The sequence below is a fragment of the Cebus imitator genome, unplaced genomic scaffold, assembly GCF_001604975.1.
Source record: "Cebus imitator isolate Cc_AM_T3 unplaced genomic scaffold, Cebus_imitator-1.0 Scaffold410, whole genome shotgun sequence".
Classification (NCBI taxonomy): Eukaryota; Metazoa; Chordata; class Mammalia; order Primates; family Cebidae; genus Cebus; species Cebus imitator.
Window position 1 is genome coordinate 496,103 of NW_016107725.1, and position 15,930 is coordinate 512,032.

General features: G+C 48.1%; 1 protein-coding gene across 2 annotated transcripts in view; it reads right to left on the reverse strand.

Moving 5' to 3' along the window:
• The window catches only part of LOC108289667 (cell migration inducing hyaluronidase 1), a 177,089-nt gene extending 161,656 nt beyond the window's left edge, over window positions 1–15,433 (reverse strand). The window contains exon 1 of one of the 2 annotated variants that reach the window (XM_037731596.1): window positions 3,215–3,248. The gene's annotated coding sequence lies outside the window, so the exon portion shown is untranslated. Of the gene's footprint in view, window positions 1–3,214; window positions 3,249–15,180 lie in introns of those variants that run through there. The other variant, XM_017509183.2, reaches the window with a different exon arrangement.
• Window positions 15,434–15,930: the final 497 nt, after the last annotated feature.

The window sequence follows — 15,930 nt, forward strand, 5'->3', positions numbered from 1 at the left end:
CACCGCCTGCGATAATGACTACAGGCAGAGACTGTGCTTATCCTCTGTGTTCTCATGTCACTATCAAATTCCTCTAGGGCTTTTTATTTATTTTTTTTGAGACAGATTCTAGCTCTGTCACCAGACTGGAGTGCAGTGGCAAAAGCTTGGCTCACTACAACCTCTGCCTCCCGGGTTCAAGCAGTTCTCCTGCCTCAGCTTCCCGAGAAGCTGGGACCACAGGCGCGTGCCAGCATGCCCAGCTAATTTTTGTATTTTTAGTAGAGGCGGGGCTTCACCATGTTGGCCAGGATGGTCTCAATCTCTTGACCTCGTGATCCACCCGCCTCGGCCTCCCAAAGTGCTGGAATTACAGGTGTGAACCATGCACCCGGCCCATATCTATTTCTTTATATCTGTCTCTCTCCCTAGACCTACACTGTTCCACTAGCCACCTGCGGCTATTAAGCACTGGAAACATGGCGGGTCTGAATTGAGATGTGCTGTAAGCAGAATATACATACCAGTTTTGAAGATTTGGTATGAAAAAAATGTAAACAGTCTCATTACTTTTTATAGTGACTACCTGTTGAAGTGACAATATGTTGAATGTATGAGGTGAAAATAAAGTATATAATTAAAATTAATTTCACCTGTTTCTAACTTTGTTTTAGTGGGGCTACTAGAAAACTCAGAATCCCAAATGTGTCACCCATGATACCGCTGCTGGGCAGCACTGCCCTAGACTTTATTATTATTTTTTTATATATATATTTGATTGTGTTTTAGGTTTTGGGGTACATGTGAAGAACATGCAAGATTGTTGCATAGGTACATACATGGCAATGTGGTTTGCTGCCTTCCTCCCCATCACCTATATCTGGCATTTCTCCCCATGCTATCCCTCCCCAACTCCCCACCCCGCACTTGTGCCCTAGACTTTAAGCTCCATGCAGGCAGCTCTCAGCTCATTTTGGTCACTGCTGCATCCCCAGAGCCTAGCAGCCTCTGCAGTATTGTAAGCTGACTTCAGCAAACTGCTAGATGAGGGAATAAATGAGGGAATGAGTCAGACAAGCAAAGGAAAACTTCTGGTTGAAAAAGTAGTCATATGAACAGAGATACTGCAAGTCTGTAAGCTCACTGTTAATTTGTGTGAAGGAGAAATTTCTGATTGGGGACCATTTGGAACAAGCTACCGCCCTGTCTAGAAGCCAACCAGGACGACTAGGTCATCTGTGGTTAAACCACAGAAAAGTCACAGATGACAGAAAAGCAAAGATAAACTGCTGGAGGGTGTGTGACCTCAAGTTGTCCCACTTTCCAAATCCCCAAAACCAGGAACACACTCGGCAACACATCAACGCAAAAATAAAATCATGAAGATAACAAAAGTAATTTGACAAAAGGATTCTATTTAAGTTCAAAGATGGCCCTAGTGTTCATAAAACTATAATGAGCACCTATCAAGAATTTCTGGCGGGGATGCCCAATTGCACTTGGTGTGTGTTTTTCATCCTATTCCATGTGTGAATATTTAGCTCAGAGTTTCCCCAACATAGGTCCCACAGCACCCAAGCCTCACAAAGTCCTCTGTGAAAATAGAAAGGGAACTCCCTAGACCAGCACGTCTGGGATATGCACCTCCCATAGTGCATTTACACTATGCACCTCTCCCAGAGAGTCACGGCGCATGCTGGTTTACAAAGGCATTGAGAAGACCTTGCAAAGTGAAAACAGGGTGGCTTTGTTTAGCCCAGTTTATCTCAAACATGTTTGACCTCGGAATATCTGGTAACAGCATGAACAAGCGATGCTCCTGAGAAATGCATTTTAGGAAGTGTTCATCTAAGCTTCATATTCAAAACCATAATTAGTGATAAGTTGTTCTGATCTGTGGGTAACGCAGATCAGATCCACGCGGGAAACCCAGCTCTGATAACCAGAGTTTTACCATTCAGTGGTAACACTGCCCTTTACTTTGGGTCACCTTCTTGGTGACTACTCCCTCCTTCCCAAAGGCGAGTCTCGCTTCAAGTGCTGTCCCTTTAACCCACGTTCCCTCTGCCACCTCTGCTACAGGACAGTCAACAAGGCAGTTAGAAATTTGCCCAAGAATTGATGAAGGATTATGAAAAAAATCACATCTGCACAGCTTACGAAAAGTCAGCTCAGAGCTCACAGGATTAACCCTCCTCACCACAGCCCTGAGGCTGGATACAGGAAACAGGGGCGCATTGGTCCAAAGGGATATTGTGAGCCAAGGTCTGGGATTAGGAGCCTTGAAAAATTTTCCCCAAAGGCTTGGAGCCTCTACTTGCAGAGGGAAGAGAGCTCATGTTGGCAGTGACTCGGGCCAGCAGACCCCTGAAATGTCTCTAATTTAATGTTCTCTCTATTGCCTTTTGGGCCCTATTAACCTGGTACCGACAATTCACTTTGGGCAGTGCAGTTATCCTTCTTGCTCAATGATATTTTCTGAGCCCTAGCAGCTACATTATCCACTAATCTAGAGCGAGGATTGGGATTCTAGAATGTATTTCCTACCAAGAACACCACCCTTGGGAGGGAGGAAGACAAGCCCAAACTTAGCCACCTGCCACCAGGAACAAGGGCCTAACGCCCAACTGCTGAACACACACTTCACTCAGGTGAGAGGCTGAACTCTCTGACTCAGCTTTTAAGGATCTACAGCCCTGCTCCACCTTAGTGATCTCATTTCCAGCCACAGGAAAGTTCTTCTCTAAACATCCACTTTTTGGATCCTCTGCATTAGGTTCAGGATATTCCTTCCTTCTTAACCCCTCCCTTCTCTGGCCTGGGGGAAATTGAACTCTCGTTTCAGGACCAATCAAATATCACTTCCTCCATGGCACCTTGACTCTTTCCCCAACAAAGTAGTTTACCAGGACTTTGTACTGCGTCTGTATTGCCTTGTTTATGCCTCTCTTAACAGCATGGATTGTAGGTAGTTGAATGTCCGTCTGTCTCCCCAACTAAACTGTGAGCTTCTCCATTGAGGGAGATGCAGTGGAGTCATCTCTGAACCCCAAGTGTTTAGAAAGAATTGGTGGGTCAGCGATGAATGCACTCAGGTTGTGATTACTCTCAGTGAATTCAACTCTATGAATTAGATGAAACTGATCTACTGTGAATTCTCATATTCCCCTAAACATGCTTTTTCAAAATTCAAGATTCGAGCAACATTGTTATTACAAAGAGCTTTTGGACTCACACTGACATAGGTCCGAGTTCCAACTCCACCACCTCGAGCCGAGTGACTCCACCTGGAGCTGAGCTTCCCTGCACCTCGAGCCGAGTGACTCCACCTGGAGCTGAGCTTCCCTGAGTCTTCTCCACCTGCAAAACAGGACCACGTCTCATTCACAGTTGTCAGGAAGTTTAAATAAGATGATGCACGCAATGCTCTCTGCACCAGTCTGAATGTTTTAGGTGGCCAATAAACACTGAATATTAATAATGATGATGGAAATAACCGTAAGGACACAGGAGTACAGACCTCTGAGAAGTTGACTAGCAGGTGTTAGTTTCATTCAAATATCAGAGCAGAATACCCAAGAGTCAACATCGAATGTACCGAGAAATGTACATGCTCGGGGGCTGGTGCTCAGAGGCAGGACTCATTTATTTGTATATTTTAAAAATATTTGAGTACCTACTATGTGCCAGCCCTCAGGAGTAAAACAGAACATGAAAAGTCTCTGCCTTCGAGGCAAGTAGGGGTCCTGTCTCTGAATGAAGAAAGGACTCTTTATTGTATTGGGACGTGGCTGAGATGAGGAGCCATTTCTATTGAGGGAAACCACAGCCTTCTGCACCACGTATCCCACAGTGGCCACCAAGGGCCCTCCATGAGCATGGCTCTATTTAAATAGTGACTCTGCCCCTCGTTTCCCCTGAGCTCAGAGGGGTGATGTCCTCAAACAACCTCAACAGAGCAGAAGCTGGAGTTCATGCCTATTAAGCAAGATTCAATGGAACGATCATCTTTTCTGTATGTCAAAAATAGATTTTGATTTAAAGAAATTTTATATGGAGATGTTTAAAGTAAAAATGAACTTCACTACGTGGTCATTCTCAGAAAATTCCAGGATATGTTAATGTGATACGATTTGTAACAGTACACCATGATTTTAAAACGTAAAACAGATTTCAGCTGTTTCTCAGTTACCTGGAAAGTTCATGCATATACACAACCTACAATTATGTGGTCAGAGGAATCTCCAAGCCTCTTCAAAGCTACCAACCAAACAGACACCCCTGAGATGGTCATGCCGTTTTATTTTTAAAAAATCATTTAAGCAAGAAGAAATCCCCGCATATGCAAGTCCCAAAGCCAACTATTTTCTCTGTCAGTACCAGGAACTGAATTGAGAAATCTGAATTGAGGATTGATGAATTCAGTGGCTTCTTAAGAAGTCACAGACTACTGACACATCAGCCCAATAGAATTTGCAAAACACTCTGATGTGGAACCCTGCAATTCCTGCCCTCTCCAAAAAGAAAGGGAAGCAAGGTTCTCTTTGCAGCTTCAGATCTCAAGTCTGAAGAGGACACATGTCCCTCTCTTCTCCACTTTCTCTGGGAGTCCCACACCCCAAATGCAAATCAACGGGGCTCAGAGTTGCCTTTAACATCACCAAAGGGCTTGTCTGCCTTGCCTCTGGTACTGATCTCTGCCTGGGAGACCACAGCAGAAGCCACGCCGACTGGAATGTTGGCCTTCTAACTAGAATGAGCTCTGGAGGTGGGTGGGGTTTACCAGGGACAGGATGAGAGTGAGATACGTGAGGCACTTGCCTTGGGTGCAAAATTGAAGAGGCCACCATAAAACTCAATGATCCATATAAAGAATAGCGCAATGCAACATTTCAAAAATCAAGATTAGCACCCAAAATTTCATGATGAACCAAATATCAAAACTCTAAATACAGACAGGGTCAATATTATTGATTTTGCCTCTAGTGCTTGCATTTCCTTCTGTCTAATAACAGGCTTTGGAGTCGTCTGGCCGTGAGCAGGGGTTCAGCGGCGAGCACCAGTTGGAGCCGTAGAGAGGCGAGCGGGCTCACTCACGAGTCAGCAATGTTGGCGCAAAACAACCTTTTGCTGAGTAATAGGGAAATGGATCTAAAACATATGGATTAAATGGCTCTGAAAATAAACAGGGTTTTAAAAGGAAAGGAAAGGAAAAGTACTTAGCCACTATGTTTGAGGTTTTCCTGAACCCAAACCTTTGGAAAACTAGCATAAGAGTGAATTACTCAGCGCCGGTAACACAATCAGCTTTGAAATAGGCTTGTCATAAACCACCAGTTTCTTCTAAAAAATATTTTTTTTGAGTCGGAGTTTCACTCTTTTTGGCCAGGCTGGACTGCAGTGGTGCAATCTCAGCTCACTGCAACCTCCACCTCCCTGGTTCAAGCGATTCTCCTGCCTCAGTCTCCCGAGTAGCTGGGATGACAGGCACGCGCCACCACGCCTGGCTAATTTTTATATTTTAGTAGAGATGGGGTTTCACCATTTTGGCTAGGTTGATCTCAAACTCCTGACCTCAAATGATCCACCCACCTCGGCCTCCCAAAGTGCTGGGATCACAGGCGTGAGCCAACATGCCCTGCCTTAAAAAAATTTTTTTAATGGTTCACCCAAACTGGCTCCCTTATGCACTGCTTTTGGGGCTTATTCCTACTGTTCTTTACAAGAAGGAGCACAACTTTGCATACCCACAGGGGCCTTGGAGGCACTGGAGACCCAGGTCTCAGGAGGACTCCTGAGGAGAGCCTTTAGGGGGCTTGAGGAGACCAAGCTGGGAATGAGTCCCTCATGGTGTGACAACAGTCCTCTAGAGAAGGCAAACAAATAATGCTTTGGATTATGAGCCAGAGAGATGCCCAAGGGCACCAGCCTGTGCCACCTCTGTAACTGTGGGCACCAGTGTCTTTGTCTCTCACCTGCAGATACCACTGCCTGGTCTGGAAGCTGGAGAGAAGAAGGGTCCCACACATGGTGAGAACCCAGGCAGGAGCCTTTGTGCACAAGTGGATGGCTCAGGCCCAGCACTGGCCAGCCCCCTAAGACAGTTCCATGGGATTTAAGAAACCAGCATCTGTGGCTACCAGTGCCAAGAGATCAGCACAGCCAAGGAGCCAACCTAAGTCTGGCTTTGAGGAAAAATCTAGGAAGTAGGAGAGAGAGAGGCTGAATCCCAAGGTTTGGGAGTCAGTCTTTGTTTTAGTATGTTCCAGTTGCTCTGGTGATGTGGGCAGATCCCCCCAGAGAGAGATGCTGCTGATCACCCACCAACACCCAGCCTTCCACAGCACTGCCCAGGGCAACAGGTGTTTGGTATGGCCGGCAGAAGGAGCCCCAGGCAACTGCAAATGCCCATCCTGGAGGGGAACCCAGCTGCCAGGCAGCCCCTTCCCTGTGCTAGAGTTCCTCATATACCTAGCAGGGTTCTTCCAGAGTTAAAAGTGTTGACAAAACTCTCTACATTGAACACGCCTTACTCTCATCATCTTAAATAATTCATATGATTATGTTTTGAGAGCTGGCTCCAGGCCCAGAAGGGGTTCTTCAGATCCCTTTCTAAAGACTGGGGCCACCCATCAGTGAGGGGCAGCCTCTTTTCGCGTGTTGCCCCACTCAGGATATCATTTTCTCCCTCGAGGTCAGCTTCGTAGGAGGCAGACAGAAGCCACAGCTAACAGCTGGAGGGCCCCTCGTCCTGCGCCTCCCCACAGAGCTCTTCTATTATCTGTGTCACCTGTCTCCTCTCTTCAAACCACACCTTCAAAACATCTTGCGATCACATTTAGCTTTTTGACCTCAATGAAAAAGGATGCAAGATCCTGGATAGAATTTGCCAAATTTTAAAACCTGAAAATAAGATTATTTTTTCTTACCAGCTTTTATATAAGAAATATTGGGAGGTTTAACAAGATTAACTGACCAGGTTGCGAATAAGAAGCCTATATTTGCAAAAAGCTCACAGTTTTGTCTGTCCCTCCCATGCTCAGCTATAATTTGGAGTTTTCTGGACCAGCACCTGTGATATATAGCCTTTCCCACTGATCGTCCATGTACCCCATTTTTTTTTAAGTTCTGTGGTACATGTGCAGATCATGCAGGACTGTTACATAGGTATACACATGCCTTAGTGGTTTGCTGCCTCCATCCCCCCGTCACCTACATTAGGTATTTCTCCTAATGTTATCCCTCCCTAATCTCCCCACCCCCTGCTATCCCTCCTCTAGCCCCCTAACCCCAACAGACCCCAGTGTGTGATGTCCTCTTCCCTGTGTCCATGTGTTCTCATTGTTCAACACCCACTTATGAGTGAGAACATGCAGTGTTTGGTTTTCTGTTCTTATGTCAGTTTTCTAAGAATGATGGTTTCCAGCTTTATCCATGTCCCTGCAAAGGATAGGAACTCATCATTTTTTATGGCTGTGTAATATTCCATGGTGTATAAGTGCCACATTTTCTTTATCCAATCTAACATTGATGGGCATTTAGGTTGGTTCTAAGTCTTTGCTATTGTAAACAGTGCTGCAATGAACATACATGTGCATGTGTTTTTATAATAGATCGATTTATAATGCTTTGGATATATACCCAGTAATGGGATTGCTGGGTCAAATGGAATTTCTATTTCTAGATCCTTGAGGAATTGCCACACTGTCTTCCACAATGGTTGAACTAATTTACACTCCCACCAACATTGTAAAAGTGTTCCTATTTCTCCACATCCTCTCCAGCATCTGTTGTCTCCAGATTTTTTAAATGATCGCCATTCTAACTGGCGTGAGATGGTATCTCAATGTGGTTTTGATTTGCATTTTTCTAATGGCCAGTGATGATGAGCATTTTTTCATATGTTTGTTGGCCTCATAAATGTCTTCTTTTGAAAAGTATCTGTCCATATCTTTTGCCCACTTTTTGATGGCATGTACCCCGTCTTTGTTGGATTATCACGCACGGGATAATTCCAGATTTCCATTTTTAATTTTAATTCTGTTTTTGAATTTTCACTGCAAATTGTTGATGGACAAGCACACACACACACACACACACACACACACACACACACACACAGAGCAAGACATCCAGAAGATTAAAAAGACACAGCAGGCTAGTGCAGTGGCTCACTCCTGTAATCCCAGCACTTTGGGAGGCAGAGGTGGGTAAATCACTTGGGCTCAGGAGTTCAAGACCAGCCTGGGCAACATGACAAAATCTCACTTCTACAAAAAAATGCTAAAATTAGTCCAAAATTAGCTAAAATTAGTCCCAGCTGCTTGGGGGACTTGAGGATCGCCTGAGCCTAGGAGGTTGAAGCTACAGTGAACCGTGTTCACACCACTGAACTCCAGCCTGGGTGACAAAAGTGACACCTTGTCACAAAAACTAAACAAAACACACAAAAACACACAGCAACACAAACCACAATAAAACTAAGCTAACACTATTGATATGACTGCCAAAAGCAAAATAAACCGACCCAGAACCGAGGTTTTTCAGACTGCTCCTTGGAATCCACAGAGCTCTGTGGAACTTCTTGAGGGAGCTCAAGAAAAAAATCAGCTCCCATCCCAACCACAGCCACTTCTTATCTAGTTTTTAAATTGGATTTACTAAAATTGTATTGGAAAAAAAGCATTTTGTGGTCCAAGTAATTTTTACATTACTAGTCTAGAAGACTAAAGGTCTCCTAAAGGAAAGAAGCCTAACAGAAGCACCCTCTCTTGTGCCCAGTGTAGCCCAAAGTCTGGACAGGTAAGCTCATACACATGATATAGGTAAGGGAGCTTATATACCTGACAGGTAAGAGAGCTTACATACCTAGACAGGTAAGGGAGCTTATGCACCTGAGGCAGGTGAGAAACTTCATGCACAGGTTGCAGGAAATAAGGGGGTTAGGGCTTTCTGAGCTTCTGACTCTCCTCATATGCCCTCAGTGAAGCTTCCTCGGATGTCCTCTGGCTGAATTAATGATCTTTGTTTCTCCAGCAGGTCCCTTGCCCTTCACTCCTCCCAACTAATCTGTCCTAGCCCCCCTCATTCTGTATGACAACTTCTGACTTGGATGTCTGTCCCCTCACCAGGCTTCTAGCTCTTTGAGAGCAGGGACCATGTATTCAACTCCTTCTCAGTGACTCAGTGACTCATTCAGGGCCAGCCTCATAGAAGATGGTCAAAAAGTTGCACACAACTTAGTTTCTGCTTCCAAGTATGGTGGGGGTGACAGAACGCAATTGGGCTACCCAGAATGCACTGGGGATGACCAGTTCATCCTCCCAGGAGTGCCACAGGGAAGGAGTTGAGGAAGATAATTGAGCCTTAAATTTTATTTTCAGATTCAAAAAGGAAGAAGTTGTGATCTTTGGAGTCTAAAAAAGTTGTTTAAATGTAAACATGCATTCTCAGTGTCTGGAACCAGAGTTAGATGAAATTCCCCAAGTGAACTCTTAATACCACCAAAATTACATTCAAATGCCTCTGCCAGGCGAAGATAAACTGCCATTTGCACAACGATCTTGCACTTAAAAGTAGCTTGGTCCAGAGAGCTTTGGAAAATTTATTATGACAGGGAAAAGTGGAAACTTAAAGGGGGCCAAGACATTTAGTCTGCTGATAAGATGGCTTAGGAGCGACAATAATTATCTCCAAGAATTTGAAGGGTCATTAGAAGGTCATCAGGAAGGTGCAGACCAGCTGGGCTTCCTCTACTCGGACAACAGAAACTGACTTAAATTATACCAAGAAGAATTAGAATCAGAATCACATACAGTCATGAACGTCATCATGACATGGACCCCCGCGACTTGAAGGGAGCTCTGTGCACCAGCAGCATCACCTGGGGGAGTGTTGGAAATGTGGACTCTCAGGCCCCGACTCAGATTTGCCAAATCAGAAAGCACACTTTAACAGGCACCCCTGTGATTTGTTGGCATAGTTTAAGTCCGAGAAGCTCTGGTCCAACCTAACTCCTAAACAGAAGACTAGATAAGCCAGAGAACCTGTCCAGGCTTTAGCAGATAGTCCAGGCAAGGAGCAGTGTCACCGTGACCAGCACCCGTAAAGCAGTCCCCAAGGAAAACCCCAGTGAGTCCCACCTTTCCTGACTGGCAGAGCCACAGAAAAGGGTGCATGTGCTCCAGGCGCTGCACATTCCTCGCCCCAAAGGCTGGGTGCGTACCTTACATCCATAAAGACTCTGGTGAACAGCATGAACTCCTCACCCCACAGAGGGCCAAAGAGTGAAGCAGGCTCCTGGGGAAACCTGTGACCCTCCCCGTTCTGTGTGATGTCTAGAAACAGGCGAGACAGCAATGGGGCATGGACGCCTTCCATGCCAGAACTGCTCTCTAGATGTGCCTTCTCCATAACAGAAGACGTCTAACGGTGCAGCTCTCCTACTTACAGGAGAGAAAGAAATTCACAAGGCTTTCAAAGACCTGGTCTTCAAAGTTTTTCAAAGTCTGGGCAAAGGACTTTAAATTCAAGTTGTATCTAAACCCCTGATATGACTGCCCTTCCAAAAGATGCAAAGATTTCCCAATGCAAGGAGCCAGGCTGTCCAGCTCCTTGCTCTGAGTGGGCACCTGTGCCAGGAAGGCCTGCCTGCCTGTGTCCCCCAGGGTTCACGCACCTACAGAGGTGGAGAAGGAAGGATGGATTTGGATTCCCGGAGCCAAGCTGAGCCTAGGGACGGGCCCTGAAAAATAACAGGGGCAGAGAGGCGTAGCAGCGCCCCTTGCTCTGTGGGTATGTGTGTTTCCTGACACCAAGGGAACTAAGCAGACAGTAAATGTGTATTTGATGACGTTTCTCTGCAAGCAGCCTCCCTTCTGACGAACCAAGCTTGAACAAAGCCTAGTGCCAGGGCACACAGAGGAAAAAGAAGGACTGCGGGGCCTGCCAGAAAGGGTAAGATGGCCCCTGAAGAGAGTGGCAAAAGCAGAGATGCAGATATTAATAAAAATCACCATGATAGCCACCATCCTACTCAAATTAGCGAAGTTTCCACACACCAGCCTTTAGAGAAAGGTGGTTTAGGCCCAGCTGAATAGCTTGCAAAGTAGCAGAAAGGAACCCAGGACTGAGAAGTCTCCCCCAGTACCCACTGCCACTTCCAGCCTCCTGCCAACCCAACCCAGTTACAAGAGAGTAAGAAAGTGATCTTTTTCTATTCACTGTTCAAAGGAAACTGAAACTGCCTCCAGATAATGGTAAAAACCATGCAGTGAGAGGTAGCTGATGCTTTACCCTGATAAGATCCAACAACTGGGTATGTGCCATCACGTGGAAAGAGACGTGTCGTCCAGACTTTTCAAAGACACGCAATCTTGTGGATGCAGCTCACAAACATGACTTTGTTCCCATTTAGGAACCCAACCTACACGTTTGCATTTCTCTTTTGAGCTATAACTGCAAACACAAATTGCATTTAATCCATCAAATCGGGATGCTCTGTGAGTACAACGGAAGATACTAAAAAGAGGTAACTTAAGTGGGAGGCTTCAAAGGAGGCTGATGCGAGTAATCGAGTTCACCCTTTTCAACCTGCTGGCCTTCCCCACTGAATGCCACTCTAGCCATTGGATGTGTCTGTCCCGAGGACTGAGACCCTGCTGCAACAGACAGAATAGCACGGGGCTGATGGAATGCTCATTTCTATCACTTCACATGACTGCTCCTCCCCTCACTGGTCCTTCACTCCAAGAGTGTTCTGTAGTTCAATTGTTTTCTCACCAGAAAGCCAAGTGTATGCTGGAAACTGGAATCTGCATGGGAGTGGAATCTGCACAGAAGATAGCCAGGAATTCAAGGTCATCTGAGGGCCCATGTCCTCCTGCTCCGTTCATGTCACCGGTGGTTGAAAGTCACAGAAGGACTCTGAGCGTCTGTACACTGTATTCTTCAGCTCCAATCCTTTTAGGTGGAAGAAGCTAAGATTCCTTCTAATCTGTAAGAGCACAAGGAGGGGAAGAATAAAAATCTAAGAGCACAAGAATGTAAAACTGACAAGGATAAAAGCACTCATACGCGCACACACACACACACACACGCACACATGCACACACACGCACGCACACACACACGCGCACACACATACACACATGCACGCACACATGCACACACACATGTGCGCACACACATGCACACGCACGCACACACGCACACACATGCAAACACACACACTTTTCTGAGAAAAAAATCAAACTGGAAGATTGGATATTATACAATTCCATTATCCAAACTGCTGTGGTGTGTCATGTATTGGTGATGTCTACCATGCAGAACCCCAAAATGCAGAGCTGGAGGGGACCCTCCAGTCTAGCTGGGATCAAATAAGTGCCTACTTCTCTGGACAGAGCAGTTGTCTTAGTCAGAATCTCACACCTACGCAAGGCAAGGCTCAACCATGAAGTGAGGTGCTTCTGCTTGGCAATGACCACTTAGTGATCCCCTGGGCCAAGTCCCACTCCATAAAGCTAACCCCTACTTCATCCTGCAGTGATCCAGAAACCAGGCCTTGGAGGTCACCCCCCATCAACACCCAAGAGTACTTCACTCCCAGAAAGACAAAAGACCCTTAGACGATCTTGCATGCTTGTGAGAGAACAATCAAGAAGAATTAATCACCTGAACCAGAAAACTGTGATAATATTTTGAAAATGACTTACTTTTCTCTTTCCTCCAAGTGGTATAGGTAGGGGGAAACAGCTGACTGATTTTTATCACATAAAATTTCTTCCATTTATCTTTAAATCATAAATTTTTTGCATTGTGATAGACTCCGGCACTTTCATCAATTCCATCAAGTTCTTGGATGCAAAAATAAAGTGAAGATGGCGTCCCTATCAAACAGTTACTAGGTTAAGAGAGAAGGCAAAGGATGGTGAACATAGTTCAAAAGAAATTCACACCTGTCTTTAAAGTATACCTGTAATTGCTACCATTTTAAAAGATTTCTCTGTGCTCAGCACTGGATTAAATGCTTTACATTGCACCAAATTACACCAATTCTCACAGCAGCCCTGCAAGATGGGATTGCATTATTCCCGGTTTACAGATGAGCAAACAGGCACAAAACATTTGAGCAATTTTCCCAAAGTCACAGATGCTACCTCAAGAAAAATTTTATAAAGAGGTGTTTAATTGTTTTTACTCTTCATGGGCCTTTACTAGTTACAAAGAGAAAGCAGACCTGGGTTTCTTACAGTTTTAAAATAAAGGAACATATACAGTTCTGTATGGGTGGAAATGACTAAAAAGAGCCCCCATCCAGTGTATTTCTTGCCAGAGGAGGGAGATCTTTAATTTGGTGCACAGATTAAACCCCACAGGTTTTCCACCCTGTTTCAAGTAACCAACTTGAAAAGTCATCTGCTGGGCTAAAGAGGAGCCTTTGGAAATTGCTTCAAGAATGTCATGCGCTTTGAACAAAACTATAAGGAATGGAAGACAGCATAGTTGCTTTTGCAAACGCAACCGACCGCATTCTCTATAAACTTGTTCTATTTGATTTCTTCTCCATTCTGTCATTAATCGTGAAATTAACGTATCCTCCCAATACCATATTTACTACATAATTTAATGGAACACATGAACCTACACAAAAACGGTTTGAGCTGGATCCCCAATTATGTCTGGCGTAATTGCATCTGGCGTTATCTCACTGCCTGGGTAGGATTCTCAGGGGCCGCACTTTCCCAACAGCTCTGAGGGGTCTCCGTGGTGTCACAGAAAAGCCAGAGAAGCACAGAGTGCCCCCGGGAGGTCCTGTAGAAAGCCAGCTGCTGGCTCAGCTAGGACCTGGTCAAAAACCACAGACTCCCGAGGGCTGGGCTGCCGCCTGAGTGGTAATACCGAGGGCCTCCGCGGACTCTCATTCCCTTTCCTCTTTCCCAGCGCCCCAGCGCCCTGGGTCTGGGAAGAAAGCGCACAACTTCCCGGGAGACCCAGGGCCACAGACCCCGAGTGGAGGAAGTGGCTGGGAGCTGTCCATGGTGGCGTCGCGCCTGGGCACGCAGAGCCGCCGGCTCCCCGCCCTCTGGCGCGCCCTAGATCACTTTCCAGACCACAGGGATGGAGAGACCCGCTCCGAGGCTTGCAGTCTCTGGGATGGGGCTGTAGCCAGTCAGTGGCTCACACATCAAAAGCTTAGTTTTCAAAGGGAGCTCTCACCTGTGGGTAGCGTTGGCTCCTTGGAGAAGAGCTCGAGACCTCAAACCCGGCAGCTGGCGGAGCTCCTGGGACTGCCGTAGCGCCCGACCCTTGGGGAACGGCGGCGGTCGCGGAGAGTGAGTCTGCGGCTGAGGACCCAGTGCGCACCGCGCTCCTCTGTCTTGAGCACAGGCATCCCGCGGGGTCCATTCCAGGGCATTACTGGCCCTCGTCCCCAGAGCGGCGAGCTGGAGACCTGGCCAGCGCTCTGTCAGGACGCTGCCTTTCCTCTCAACCTAACGCGACCTTTCTTGGAGCAGACGTCCTTTGCCAGCGACCACCAAACCTCCTTCCAGCGATGTCACATTTGGAATCTCAGTCTAAACATCAGCAGAGGCCCCCAGGGTCATCTGACATTGCAATTGCCTCCCCTCGGCCCCGCGCCAGCGCGTCGCCGGGTGCCTAGCGCTGTCCCGGAGGCACGGGAAGGCGAGGGAAACCGGGAGGAAGAGCGTGCGGAGGCTGGAGCAGCAGGGCGCAGACCTGTTGCTAGGCGCACGCCTGCTAGCGCTCAGTGCGAGCTGGCTCCCTGGCAGCAGGACCCCAAGACCTGACCCTTGGGGTACTCCCTACTTGGCGAAACACTCTCCCAGGCGCAACCCACCGGTGCCATTCAGAAGGGGAAAAACCTACGGAAAGCAGGAGTCTGCCCTCTGGATGCCCTCTGCGGACTCCAGTGCCCCCCGGCACCTGCAGCTTGCAAAGCATCACAGGATCTCAGAGAAATCCCACAGAGGGCAGTGCCAGGGGCGCGTGCCCATCAACAGACTCATGGACACACAGACAGACAGAGGAGGACCACACAGCACAGGGTGGACAAACAGAAACTGAGGCGGGTAACGTTTACCCTATGCCGGGTGGAGGCGCGGGCCCCGCTTCCTACCTCCCTTGCGTGGCATGGACTGTCAGCTCCTCAGTACGCCCCCAGGCAGGCCCTCTTACCTCTGGGTAGGTGGCCGAGACAGTGCCACACCTCGCGGGCCAGGAGCGCAGCGGCTCCAGGTGTCTGTCGCTGACCGCGGGGAGCCGCGAGCTCCCAGGGCGTGGGCAAGCCGAGTGGGAAATCGGGGTCCCGACCCCGGCCGTGCTCAACCCCTCTGGTTCCCCGCGCCGCCTGCGCTCGCCGGGCTCTGAGCAATCGCACCGCGCTGGGCTCCGTTGCACACCAGCTCCCCGGCAGTCCGCCGAGCGGCCGCTTTTATAGCCACTTTTCCTGACTCCTCCCCCGCGGAGCCCCTGACGCCCGCGCGGCCCCGAAGCTCCCTCCCTCGCCCCCCGAGGAGCTTCGCTCCACGTGCCTCCGCCTTGCCCAAGTCGGGCGGGGGCCCTGCGCCCGGGCCGGACCGGGACTGGCCCTGGTGGCGGCTCTGGGAGACGCAGACCCGAGCCCGCGGCCGCCAGGTGAGGGCGCTGGAGGCCAGTTCTGGAGGAGCCGCCGCGGCGCCTGGGCAGCGCGTTCCCGGGACTCCCAGGGGCAGGGGTGGCCCGGGCCCCGCTCGCGCCCCGGGGCTTCGTCACAGGCGAAGAGGCGGTGGAGGGCAGGAGAAAAGCCTGCGCCTGCCGCAGAGTCGCCACGAGTCGGGGTCCCAGGCCAGGTTTCAGAGTCTCAAACTCAGCAGCAGAAGAGTGGCCTTGGAAAGAGATTCTGGAAGGGGCCTAGCCTGCCCCCCGAGAGGAAAATGAGCGCGCATG